Source organism: Camelus bactrianus, chromosome 25 (assembly GCF_048773025.1).
Source record: "Camelus bactrianus isolate YW-2024 breed Bactrian camel chromosome 25, ASM4877302v1, whole genome shotgun sequence".
In the NCBI taxonomy this organism is placed as follows: domain Eukaryota; kingdom Metazoa; phylum Chordata; class Mammalia; order Artiodactyla; family Camelidae; genus Camelus; species Camelus bactrianus.
In genome coordinates this window covers 39799456-39811855 of record NC_133563.1, presented here as the reverse complement: position 1 = coordinate 39811855, position 12400 = coordinate 39799456, and the positions used below count along the sequence as shown (strand labels likewise).

The window sequence follows — 12400 nt, the reverse complement described above, 5'->3', positions numbered from 1 at the left end:
GTTGTTATGGCAGAGAGAAAGTTATGTAGTTTACATAGCCTCAGAGCATCTGTTATCTGAATATGAACCAAAAACACTCTTTAAAAGATCCTGGGCACATTAATGGAATCATGATTTCCCCTAAAAGTAAATAAACCTATAGATTAATATTACAGGAAACTGTGTAAGAGGATATAGTAAAATATTTATTCAATGTTATTTAAAAAAAATACTACTTCTGTTCTACCACGTGAGGACATCCAAGTATCAAGAATTTGAGTGGAAAGAACAAAGGAAGAAAAAGAAATAAGTAGAAAAAAGGCTTGCAGTCAATTTTCCTAGAAGCAGTACCTTTTTCCTGGGCTTGGCACTTTATAAAATACAATTGTCTATGCCTGCTCTTCAAATAGGATCATTTATAAACATTGTGCAAATCTATATTATAAATTTCATAGCTCCTGCCAAAATTAAGGATATTTTCTTACTTTGAAAAACACCTCATTTAATAGTTTTAACAGCAAAATTAATGAAATTCAGAACATCTAAGAAAAATTACAAAACAAATGACTAACATATTTTATAGCACCTCCTATTCAAGAGATGGAATCTGCATCTCAGTTCTGTGAATCTGGGCTTGTCTATGACTTGCTTTGACCCAGAGAACCTGACAGAAGTAATGGTTATCTTTTTAAGTTGTTAAGTTTCCAGGTGTTTCTTTCATTCAACACAAAATAACTGATACAACACTGACCAACAGGAATTGGACAAAATTATTTCAATAAATTTTCCCTGACAAATTAAATATCAAGTGATATCTAGATATTAAGTTCACTATTCATGCCCCCTGCCAGAATGTGGCTTTCTTCACCTGTCTAGAAATTCTAGAGACCCTGAGCTGCGGTTGCTTCTTTCTTAGAGAGGATGGATGAGAGTGGACTAGCCTGCTTATTGACCTTGTCCTCTGTCAGCCACATCTGAAGGTAGCTGCTCATCTAAAGGTGGGATTCTGCACTGTTCCTATATATTATTTTCTCCAGAGCAGAAACTGTGGACTTATGGTTACATGTGATCACAGTCCATGGGAGGACACATCACCATGGTCTTTTAAATAGATATAAAATGTCAACAGGCCTGGCTTATTAACACATACAGGTCCTTAATAAAGGCTTAGGTAACGATTGATCTTTGAGCTTCAAAAATGAAACAAAGAGCTATTGGAGTTCATCAATGAGAGGATATGACTTCAGCTGACTCATGAGCTGGACCCACCAATCAGAGCTCCTCAACCCCTCCCCTGCCATTTCCATGTACCTTCTGACCACCTTTCCCACAGCTGGAGCTGTTTTCAAGGACACAGCCTTGAGAGAGCAATGTATGATGGAGACCATATGGAAAGTACATGTGACTGAATCCAGTAAAGGCCTCCAAATTAACTTTTAAGATTCTGGTGGGCAGGTTCAGAAGTCTATTTGTCTCACAGCCACCCAAGACAAACCTCATATGTAACTTCCCATACTTATTAAACCTGCCACATACCAGTCTGGAGTTGTTTGCCTCTTTCTTCAGTCTCTCTTTGCACTCTATGTATGGGGTCCGTTTTTGAACCAACAAGAGCAGCTTCATTTCTCTAATGTGGCTATTGGCAGAAAGCATAGATTGAATAAAGCACATCTGGTTACTACCTCCATCTACCTTAGAGGGTGGAGGAAAAGGATAAAGGATAAAGGGCTCCTGAGTTGAGTCCATGATGTTTGTAGAGAAGAGATTGCTCACTGCTTGGTAGTGAGTTCTTGAGTGCAGTATCTCAGCTTTACTACTTCAGACAAAGGCAGTGATTTTCGTAGAGAATGGGTGACAGCTGCAGCAGTGATTCCACCAGGTTTCCAAGGAAAAGAGGCTGAAGGATTATGCTTTTAAGTGGCTAGGTGGGTTGCTCAGAGTTTTTTATGTATTTATTTATTTTTTTAAGCAGTAGGTCTCCACGTGGAGTAATTCTTCCCTGGGACATTTGGTAAGATCTGCAAAGATTTTTGATTGTCATTCTAGGAGTGCATTGCTATTGCAATCTTGTCTAAGATGCTGCTAAATGTCATAAAATGTACAAGTCAGCATCCCTCCTCACTCCCCCCCTACCACAGACACACACATAAGCACAATCCTGTCCAAAATGGCAATAATGCCAAAGTCCAGAAACCCTGGTCTGGAGGAGATAGGCCTTCCTTCCCAGATCAGGAGCACGCAGGTAGTTTTTGCTCTCAGTCTTTCAAATTGTGTAATTAAATCCCAATGACACTTCTATAATTGAAACAGAATGGTTGTGCTTAAATTTAAACTTCTCTATTATAGCAAAATAATGTTATCCTATTTAAAATTTACAGGGAACAGATTTCAAATGATTTAGGGAAGAATCTGTTATTCAAAGGGAAACAATAGGCCCAGGTCCCCAGTGTGGGATTCCATGAAACAATTTACATAATACATTTACCATTTACTAAATGGTATTATTTATTATTATTATATAATTTTAGTTTTATAAAGAAGCTTTCATGTACCTTGTTATTAACAATAGCCCCAAATCACTGCTTAAAAAACTCACCTGTTACCCAAGTTGTAAATGTATCATTTCCTTGTGATGTCAGGGATCTTGGGGCCCATAAAAGGAATTTTTTTAGTGTCTATCAGAGTACACTACAAAACAGATATCATTAAGCATATGAAAAGCAATATAATGCCCTTATTTTTTGAGAAGACTTAAAAGAAAACACTTATTTAATGAGATCCTCACACTGAACAGTATACAAAGATATGTGCAGTTTAATTAGGATTAAATTTAAGCCTTTTTTAAGTTGTAATTTAAATTATGCTTTTATGTTTACTTTTTAAAAAATCTATTTACATGTATTTCTGAAATTTATTTGGATGGACATTTAGTTATATCATATTTACTCCTCTCATTCTTTCTAAAATAGAATCTAAAATAGGTTGAGGGTTGTTTATCATCTGAAAGTTAAAACTCAAACTATAGATGATTTTTAGCTCCTTACGCCGTTCATTATTTCCTCCATTGTGAACTGGCCAAATGCTGTAGTTATTTAGAAGTCTTTTCCATTGTCTCCTGGAGAGAGTGAAAAGAAAAAGAAATGGGATAGGAGAAATTAGCCTAACGCATTGACTTTAAGAAGAAATAAATGTGAAATCTGTTATTGTACAGTTTTGCAGTTGGATAACTATTGTATGAAGTGACAGAAAACCAATTTTTATAGAAGTTTTATACCATTAAATGTATACTTAATTTTTTTGAAATTCTTGTTTTTGCCTTTGTTACTTACAGATCAAAATTTAAAACGAATGCTTTTTGTTATTTTTTCTTCTCCATGTAAGTCATTTTGATAATTAGTCCGTTTATTACTGTGTTCCTTGATTTTAAGTTATTTCTGCTTCTTCATTATCTTGATTACATTATCTTATACAGTGACCCAAAAAACTGCTGTTAACCCTTTTATTTACTGATTGATAAGGCAGTGAATATAGTTAGCAGAAATTTTGTAAAAAATGAAGTGTCTCATGTAGGTGGAAGAATTTAATTTTATTTTTCTTGAATCTATATCCTGACATTGATGTTGTCATTCAAAACTGCTTTAAGCATTACTTTCTAAATTCTTACATTTATTCAACAAATATTGAATACATATAACACATCAGTATATCCTTAGACAAAGGGATATAATGATTAAAACAAAATATGCTTGCCTCCACGAAGCTTGCATTATAGCATCCTCTATCCTTCTGATTATGGTGTTTCTCTTGATTCTTTCTCAATCTATACATTCATCTTTTTAACAAATATTTATGGTGTTCTTATGTGCTTGTCTTTGTTCTACATGTTTGGTACATAATGGTGAGATGATTACTATCTTCGTGGTTTTTAAATTAGAATGGGGAAATGAATATTATATAATAAAGGCAGACATGAATACAAAATAATGAGATTTTAATTATTAAGAAAGAGACAAATGCTCTGTAAGAAAACAATCTGGGTACCAGATTCTTGTATAGAATATGCAGCCCAGTATTTTCCTTAAAGAAATAAGTCAATATGAGAGCTGAGTGAAGAGAAGGAAATAGCCATGCCCAAGAATTCAAATTCATGTTTTTCTGATAGAATATCATCACATTTAAGTACTGAGATGGGTAAAAGTCAGTCTTCAGTACACCAGTGTCCAGTGCAACTGAAATTCAGTGAATAAAAGGAGAGAAAGATATTAGAAGATGCTGGGTGGTGGCCATGATGCTGAAGATCAAGAAGGTGTATTTTGGAAATATAATTATCAGGAATTGGTGATATTTTTTATGTGAGGACTAAGGAATACAGAAGTATCAAGGATGACCCCTAAAATCTGAGCTTAAGCAGCAAAACAGGGGACATAGTTTATGGAAGGAGTGAGATGAGTTTGAAAAATGTGTTAGAGACACCTTTTCTGGCACTAAAGCAGAGATGTCAGGTGGAAAGCTGAGTATAGGTCAAACTTCAGAGGAGGTGATCAGATTGAAGTTAGAGGTACAATGAGAGGTGTCTTGGGATGCAATTACAAGTCATAAAAACAGGTTCCCCAAAGAGTGTCTAGAGAAGATACTTCCAGTATAGATTCAATAGTAAGGTTTGAGTAGAGGAATAAAATCTTGGAGCATGCACTAGGAAATTGAGATACAGAAAAAATAGAACAAAGCTTTGACTTCTAAGGGATTAAGGTCAAGCTGAAGAGATATACATGTATCTGAATAGTTATATGATAAAGATATGTACTAGCTACTAATGGAGCACAATGGAGGAAACATTTAATTCTACTGAGGGTAGTTCAGAGGAGAGTTACAGAAGGATAATATGGAGCAATTCTGAAAAATCTTCAAAATAAATAACAAGCTAATAGAACACAGGGAAGAACATTCTGAGCAAAGGATTTGAGATTAAAAAATTCAAAGCATTTGAACAATTGTAAATAGTTCAGCTTAATTACACGGTTATAGCTTGTTTCACAATTCAAGATTTAGTTTAACCTTCACTGATGTACCTGTCCACCTTTATTTTACATTCCTGTAGTAATTAACAAATCATATTGCTTTTGCCCTCTCGTCTGCATTAACATTTTCTCTTCTGGCTTGTCTTTAATCTGCACACTAAAAAGAGGAGCATAATTCGTTTTTATAAGCAAATGCTCATGCAGTTCTATGCAAAGAGCAGATGGTCTACAAATGTATCATTTTCTAAACAACTGTATTCTTGTCCCTTTGTCCTTGGTGGAGGTGGAGATAAAACTTTTAAATAGTGTGAAAACCAAAATAACAGTACCCCCCCGAAAATATTACAACATATTCTATCCTATCTGTGATGCCCTGATGTAAGTAAAACAATTCAGTGATCTGAAATTAACCTGTAATTAAAGTGTTGAGAATCAATCAGTACAATTTGTTTCATTAAATTCAAACACACTCAAAATTGAATCAATTTATTAAGCTTACTTATTTCCCAGTCCCCAACAGACACAATAATACCAACATGTAACAAGTTCAGACATAAACATCTTCACTGTTCCACTTACAGAAGTGAGACTACAACTTCCCAATTAGAATAAGGTACACTCTAAATACAAATTAAAAGCAAGACAAGACACTCTAAATTGGAGATCTGCTTGCTGTTGGTGAGAATGCCTTGAAGTATTGTTCTTGATCTATATGCAAAAGTAAAGGGACACACACTTCTCAAAAGAGAATACAAAGTTCCATCTAACCAATCCATCTTGTGCAGATTTTCCCTTCATTCAGTGCAAGTTTAGAATGTATAAATTATTTTGATCAGAATTCAGCAATAAAATCTTAACTCAAAAACAAAAACAACAGAAGTGTCTTGTTCACACAATGCCTGTGTGTCTTTGAAAAAAGAAAACTACCTGGAAGCAGTCCTTTCTGTAGCTTTCTGCTAATTTTGATTAACAGATTCCCTCATCTTGACTTGGAGCAACTCTCTTAGAATCATAAATTGTGAAAATGAATTGCACATTAAAGGTTCTGGCACCCAAGAACCTTGAGTTTTCCAAATAATGTTTTTCAAGACATTTAACTAAATGTAACTATAGTGTAAGGAGAAGGTAGTTGTCAATATGAACACTTCAATAGAGTAGAAGTAGTCATGCTGAATTTTTTGCATTCAATTATTCATTCTATGTTATGTGATAACACGTAATCTATCAATTATTTGTTAACTATCACAATTAAATTTGTCAGATTCTTTTGGTAAAACCACTACCAAAAATAGCAATGACTAAACATGCTTTTATAAGGATCAAGCAACCAATGCAGTTTAACACATGATCCATTAGAACCTCACATTTCAAAGCCTGGAGTTCTTGGACAGGTGGAAAAAATGTACACACTGTATACATTACAGAAGAGATCTTACAAACTTCTATCAATAAATATCCACAAAACTATTGCATGTCACTGCTAAAATTCAATTTCACAATTCTGTTGAAAAAATTCCATTGGTTACATATCTCATTTAAGTGTTGGAACGAATACTCAGTGACTTCTAAGAAATGATGGACAATCTGAATTAAATAGCTAATTAACTTAAAATCAAAACTATAATAAGTTACATATTTTATAAAAGTAATCTATATGCGTGCTTATCACACTAATATAATGTAGAATAAGATGGCTATAATTGTGGATGACTAGATATACAGAGGTAGTAAAATGGTCCTGCTAGCTAGCAAATCTGATTATTAAAATCAGGACAGAATAAGAAGAAAGTAGGGAAGAGAGGGAGAGAGGAAGATGAGAGGGAGTGAAAGAGAAAAAGGAGGGAAGGAAGGAAGGATTTGTAGTCAAACTGTTACATGTCAGGCCCTAAAATAAATTATTTCCTTAATTCTCCAACACTGGTTCTGTTATCCCCAGAATTTAGTTTAGCTTTTTTTTTTTTTTCCAAGGTGAAAACATCAAGGTTTAGGAAGATTAAATAAACTTTCTGTGAACACATAAATAATGAAAGAAGAAACAGGATTTTAAACTATTGACTTTTTATTACATCTGGACAACACAATTTACTTAAACATAGACTGATTAAACAAACATTTACTACTATTTGTTTTTATCATTTATGTACTTTCCTATAACTGATAATCACCAGCAAAAACTCAGGATGTAATGTCTCTTTATTTCACCATTGTAACAGGAGAAATAGAAAAAATATTTTCTATACAAAACATTTGATTTTAAGACTTTTTTACTCAGCATGCTGAAGATAAATTCAATTAATGGTAGTTAAAATTAACCAGCAAGAAACTGAATGGGACAAAGGGCCTAATTGTTCCTTAAAACATTTATTTCACAGTCTGTTCTAGATGTCATTTTTTATGACATCTTTTTGGGACATCTCTTAATAATAAAAATAGTTACTTTTTTGAGATACACTTTTGAAAGGTTGTGATAATATAATACAAATAGAATAATACTGTTTTACTAAACTTGTGTAAATGCAAATTCCAAAACACAAGCATAAGGTCAGCTTTGTTTCTCAGTACAAAATTAAACTATACTAAATTAAACTATGCTAAAGGGAAGTGCTTGGCTAAGGGAGTTTGGCCATTTCAGTAAATAACCATCATTTATGCAGTTTGCTCATTTCCCTGCAATTCTTTTACATGTTAAATAAAAATTGATATGAGTGAAAGGATATGAAATCTCTACTAACAAAGTAGAAAGAAAAAGTAACACACTAACTTAAAATATACTTCAGCTACCTGTCATGAGCAAATTTTGAAAAGCCTTTAATGAAAAGAAGTGCAGTACTTGGCAATATCAGTACTTGCTTCTATAGATGATTCAGCTTATTTGAGTCTTAAAAAGGACTCAGATATATTCGTGTCTTCATATCTGAATGCTATGTGGTTTTCCTGTGGGATAAGGTGAATTATTTTCATTTAATAACTTTAGAAACAAAAGATAGGATATTTCCATATTAAATTTTAGATGTTGGTATTTAAAATAACACCTTTGGCCATAGCTTGACCTCATATTTTGTTTCTCTTTATTTTATATTAATCTTGAGTTATCATTTGCAAAATTTTGTGCATCGTACTTCTTGTGAATAATTAAAATGGGTCAAACCAAGGAATTGTATTTGACTTCTTTAGGGCAGAAAACTGGGAGAAAAAAGTTAAGAAATTCTACCAATTTACCAGGGATTGCTCAGCAAGGCTGACTGCAGGAGACTTTCAACTGCTTACCCATGCAAGGGTTCATCAGTAAACTGGCAATTTCAACTGTCTGTATTTACAAGTTCCTGCTGTTCAACATCAATAAACTCACTGACTGAATTCTTGCAATTCAGCCACACAGCCAAGCACTGACTGCAACTGCAAGGAATGTCTTTGAAAAATTGAGATCAAAAATTGAATACTTGCACTTTTAAGTGTAGATCCATTCACATTCTTTATGACTCTTTAGGGAAGCACAGCAGTGGACAGTCATATAACTGCTATGCACTTACAGTTGGTGTTATTTGTTAAGAAAATTTATGGCAGTTTGAAGACCAGAAAAGGGATTGCCAAGATGACAGAGTAGAAGGACACATAGCACACCCTGTCCCATGAACACACCAAAAATTATATACAAATACAGAACAATTCACACAGAATAACTCCTGAAATTTGACATAATTTCTCTTACTTTGGAAATACAAGGAAAGCCCCACAAAACCAGGTAGAGGAAAAAAAGAAAGAAAAAGGAAATTGGTGCATGATATGCTTCACAGAGAGAGAGCAGCATAGAAAGAAAAGTGCCCTCACCCTGGGAAGCTCCCTCTCCAGCAAAGAGATCCACAGGGACAGAACAGGAGCTTCAGCGGTTTAGAGGAGGCCGCAACATGAGCTTAGCAGAAAGAACTAAGAGAAACCAGCAATGAGAGTCACTGTGAACCCAAGCCTAAGATGCATGCCAGTGGGGACAGGCTGGGCTGAGCTGCTGGAACTCAGGCTTCCATGGATGAGCCTGGGGAGGGGACTGGGGTTGACTGCACACAGGCAGCCTCAGGAGCCTGGAGTGTGGTGTGGGCTGTGGCTAGAAGAGAGTGCAAATCAATCTGGGTCCCTCCATAGAAAGCACCATTGCATGTGGGATGAGGGGTGCATTGCAAACTTCATAGCTGACATCTCCACTAGTGCACAGGGTATTGCTCTGCACCAATGTTGATGAGCATTCTTGTGAGAAGAGAGGTGGGGTTCAGTCACAGCCATCTTCTCAGCTTGCTCTGGAGGGGTACAACTGCTGGTGCTTGTCTTCTGGGCAGAGGAGGGGCTGAAACATGAACCGTTACCCAGGGGCCCTGCAACATCACAGGCAAGACTGTCATTCTAGTCCCAGGCAGAGGTGGTTGATTTGCTCTCCTGGTGCATTTGTGGACCTGTGCCTCTAAGACAAATGAGTGGAGATTTGGTGCACATTGGGGATGGGTTTGGCATCAACCGTGGGTCTGTGTACCCTGCTTTTGATTTGTGGTTACCCTGTTTTTTAATTATGTTAGCCCATTAGTATATCTATTTGCTTTAGAATGGTAGTCCTATAGGCTTTAACACATCCTATGACGAATGCAAAGAAAATTTACATTTGGTTTCACTGGGGAATTCTACCAAACATACAGAGAAGAACACATATTGATCCTTCTCAAACTCTTCCAAAAGATTGAAGAGGAGGAAATACTACCAAACTCATTCTACAAAGTCACCATCACCCCAATATCAAAACCAGGTAAATATACTACCAAAAAAGAAAATTATAGGCCAATATCATTGATAAACATAGATGCAAAAATCCCTCACTCCAACAACACATAAAAAAGATCATACACAATGATCAACTTGGATTCATCCCAGGGATGGTTCAATATACACAAATCAAACAATGTGATACACCACATCAACAAAAGAAAGGACAAAAATCACATGATCATCTCAATAGATGCAGACAAAGCATTTGATAAAATTCAAAACTCATTTATGATAAAAATTCTTACCTAAATGGGCATAGAAGGAACATATCTCAACATAATGAAAGCTATTTATAACAAACCCACAGCCAGCATAATACTCAACAGTGAAAAAGTGAAAACCTTCCCTCTAAAATCTGGAACAAGACAAAGATGCCCATTCTCATCACTTCTATTCAACAGAGTAGTGGAAGTCCTGGCCACAGCAATCAGACAAGAAAAAGAAATAAAAGGAATCTAAATTCAAAGAGAAGAAGTAAAATTGTCACTAAATGTGGATTACATGAAACTATATATAGAAAACCTTAAAGGCTCCACACAAAAACTAATAAATCTGATTAAAAAAATTTGGCAAGATAGCAGGATACAAGATTATCATTGACAATTCAGTTGCATTACTTCACACTAACAATGAAATATCAGAAAAGGAAAGTAAAGAAACAATCTCTTTTAAAATCTCATTCAATTAAAAAAAAATTCTTAGGAATAAATCTGACCAAGGAGGAGAAAGATTTGTATCAGGAGGACTACAAAACATTAATTAAGGAAATTAAAGATAACTCAGAGAAATTGAAAGATATCCCATGGTCTTGGATTGGAGAAATTAATATTGTTAAAATGGCCACACTACCAAAAGCAATCATTAAAAGTCCATGAATGATAAACGGAAGAGTGTGGAGAAAAGGGAGCCTTCACACACTGCTGGTGAGAATATAGTTTGGTACAGCTATTATGGAAAACAATATGGAGATTCCTTAACAGAAACTAAAAATAAACTTACAATATGATTCAGCAATCCCACTCCTGGGCATATATCTGGAGATAACTCTAATTCAAAAAGATACATGCACCCCAATATTCATAGCAGCACTATATACAGTAGCCAAGATATGGAAGCAGCCTAAGTGTCCATTGACAGATGGCTGGATAAAGAAACTGTGGAATATTTATACAATGGAATGCTACTCAGCCATAAAAAGAATAAAAGAATGTCATTTGCAGCAATATGGATGGACCTGGAGGTTATCATTCTAAGTGAAGTAAGCCAGAAAGAAAAAGAAAATTATATATGATATCACTCATATGTGGAATCTAAAACAAATTAAAAATAAAGACACAAATGAACTTCTTTACAAAGCAGAAATAGACTCACAGACATAGAAAAAAACTTATGGTTACTAGGGTGAAAGGAGGTGGGAATGAATAAATTAGGAGTTTGTAGATATATGTACTATTATATATTTAATATATAAGCAACAAGTTTCTTCTGTATAGCACAGGGAAGTATGTTCAGTATTTTGTAGTAACCTATAATGAAGAATAATATGAAAACAAATATATGTATGAATACATATATGACAGAAACTTTATGCTGTGCACCAGAAATTGACACAACTTTGTAAACTGACTTTATTTCAATTGAAATATAGAAAGAAAGAAAGAAAGAAAGAAAGAAAGAAAGAAAGAAAGAAAGAAAGAAAAAAGAAAGAAAGAAACTAAAAAATTTAAAAGAAAAAAAAAAGCCAACAAAATTAATAAACAAAAAGAGGAAAATTGGATTGGATTGTTTCAAAGTACCCCTTTATCTTATTATTTATAATTTAGTCAGTCCTCTATTCAACCATATATCAGTTGGTTATTGCCCCTGACCATCACTGACCTACTTTCTGCCTCTATCGTCCTACTTATTCTAAACATTTCATATAAATTGTATCCAATATGTGGCTTTTTGTGTATGACTCCTTTCACTTAGCATAATCAGAACTACATTCTTTTTATGGCCAAATAATATTGTATTCTATGGATGTACCATATTTTATTTACAAAATTACTTGTTGATAGTCTTTGGCTTGTTTCCATTTTGGGGCTATCATGAATACTGATGCTGTGAATATTTGTGTACAAATTTTTGAATGTATTTTTAAAATTTTCTTGGGCATGACAGTGGAGTTGCTAGATCATATGATAATTCTTTCTTTAACTTTTTGAAGAACTAGCTGCCTTACAAATTGGCTTCACCATTTTACATCTCCCCCGACTCCAAGCAATGTATGAATTTTCCAATTTCTTCACATTCTTTTCTGTTATTGCCTGTCTTTTTTTTTTTTTTAATGATAGCCATCCTGGTAGGTGTGAAGTGGTACCTCAAATTGTATTAACTTTCTTAGCATTTACAAACTAAGTGATATATGTGTAGATATGAAAGTAGATTCATAGGGACATAATTAGATACATGATAGAAGGAGGTATACAGGCATATCTCAAAGATATTGCATGTTCAATTCCAGACAACTACAATAAAGCACATATCACAGTAAAATGAGCCACATAATGTTTTTGGTTCCCAAGTGCATATAAAATTTATGTTATAGTACATTG

General features: G+C 34.4%; 1 long non-coding RNA gene across 1 annotated transcript in view; it reads right to left on the bottom strand.

The window, feature by feature from the left end:
* Positions 1–2821: 2821 nt before the first annotated feature.
* The window catches only part of LOC141575057 (uncharacterized), a 56716-nt gene continuing 47137 nt past the window's right edge, over positions 2822–12400 (bottom strand). The window contains exon 3 of the long non-coding RNA XR_012502336.1: positions 2822–3094. This is a non-coding gene — a long non-coding RNA (uncharacterized LOC141575057). The remainder of the gene's footprint in view (positions 3095–12400) is intronic.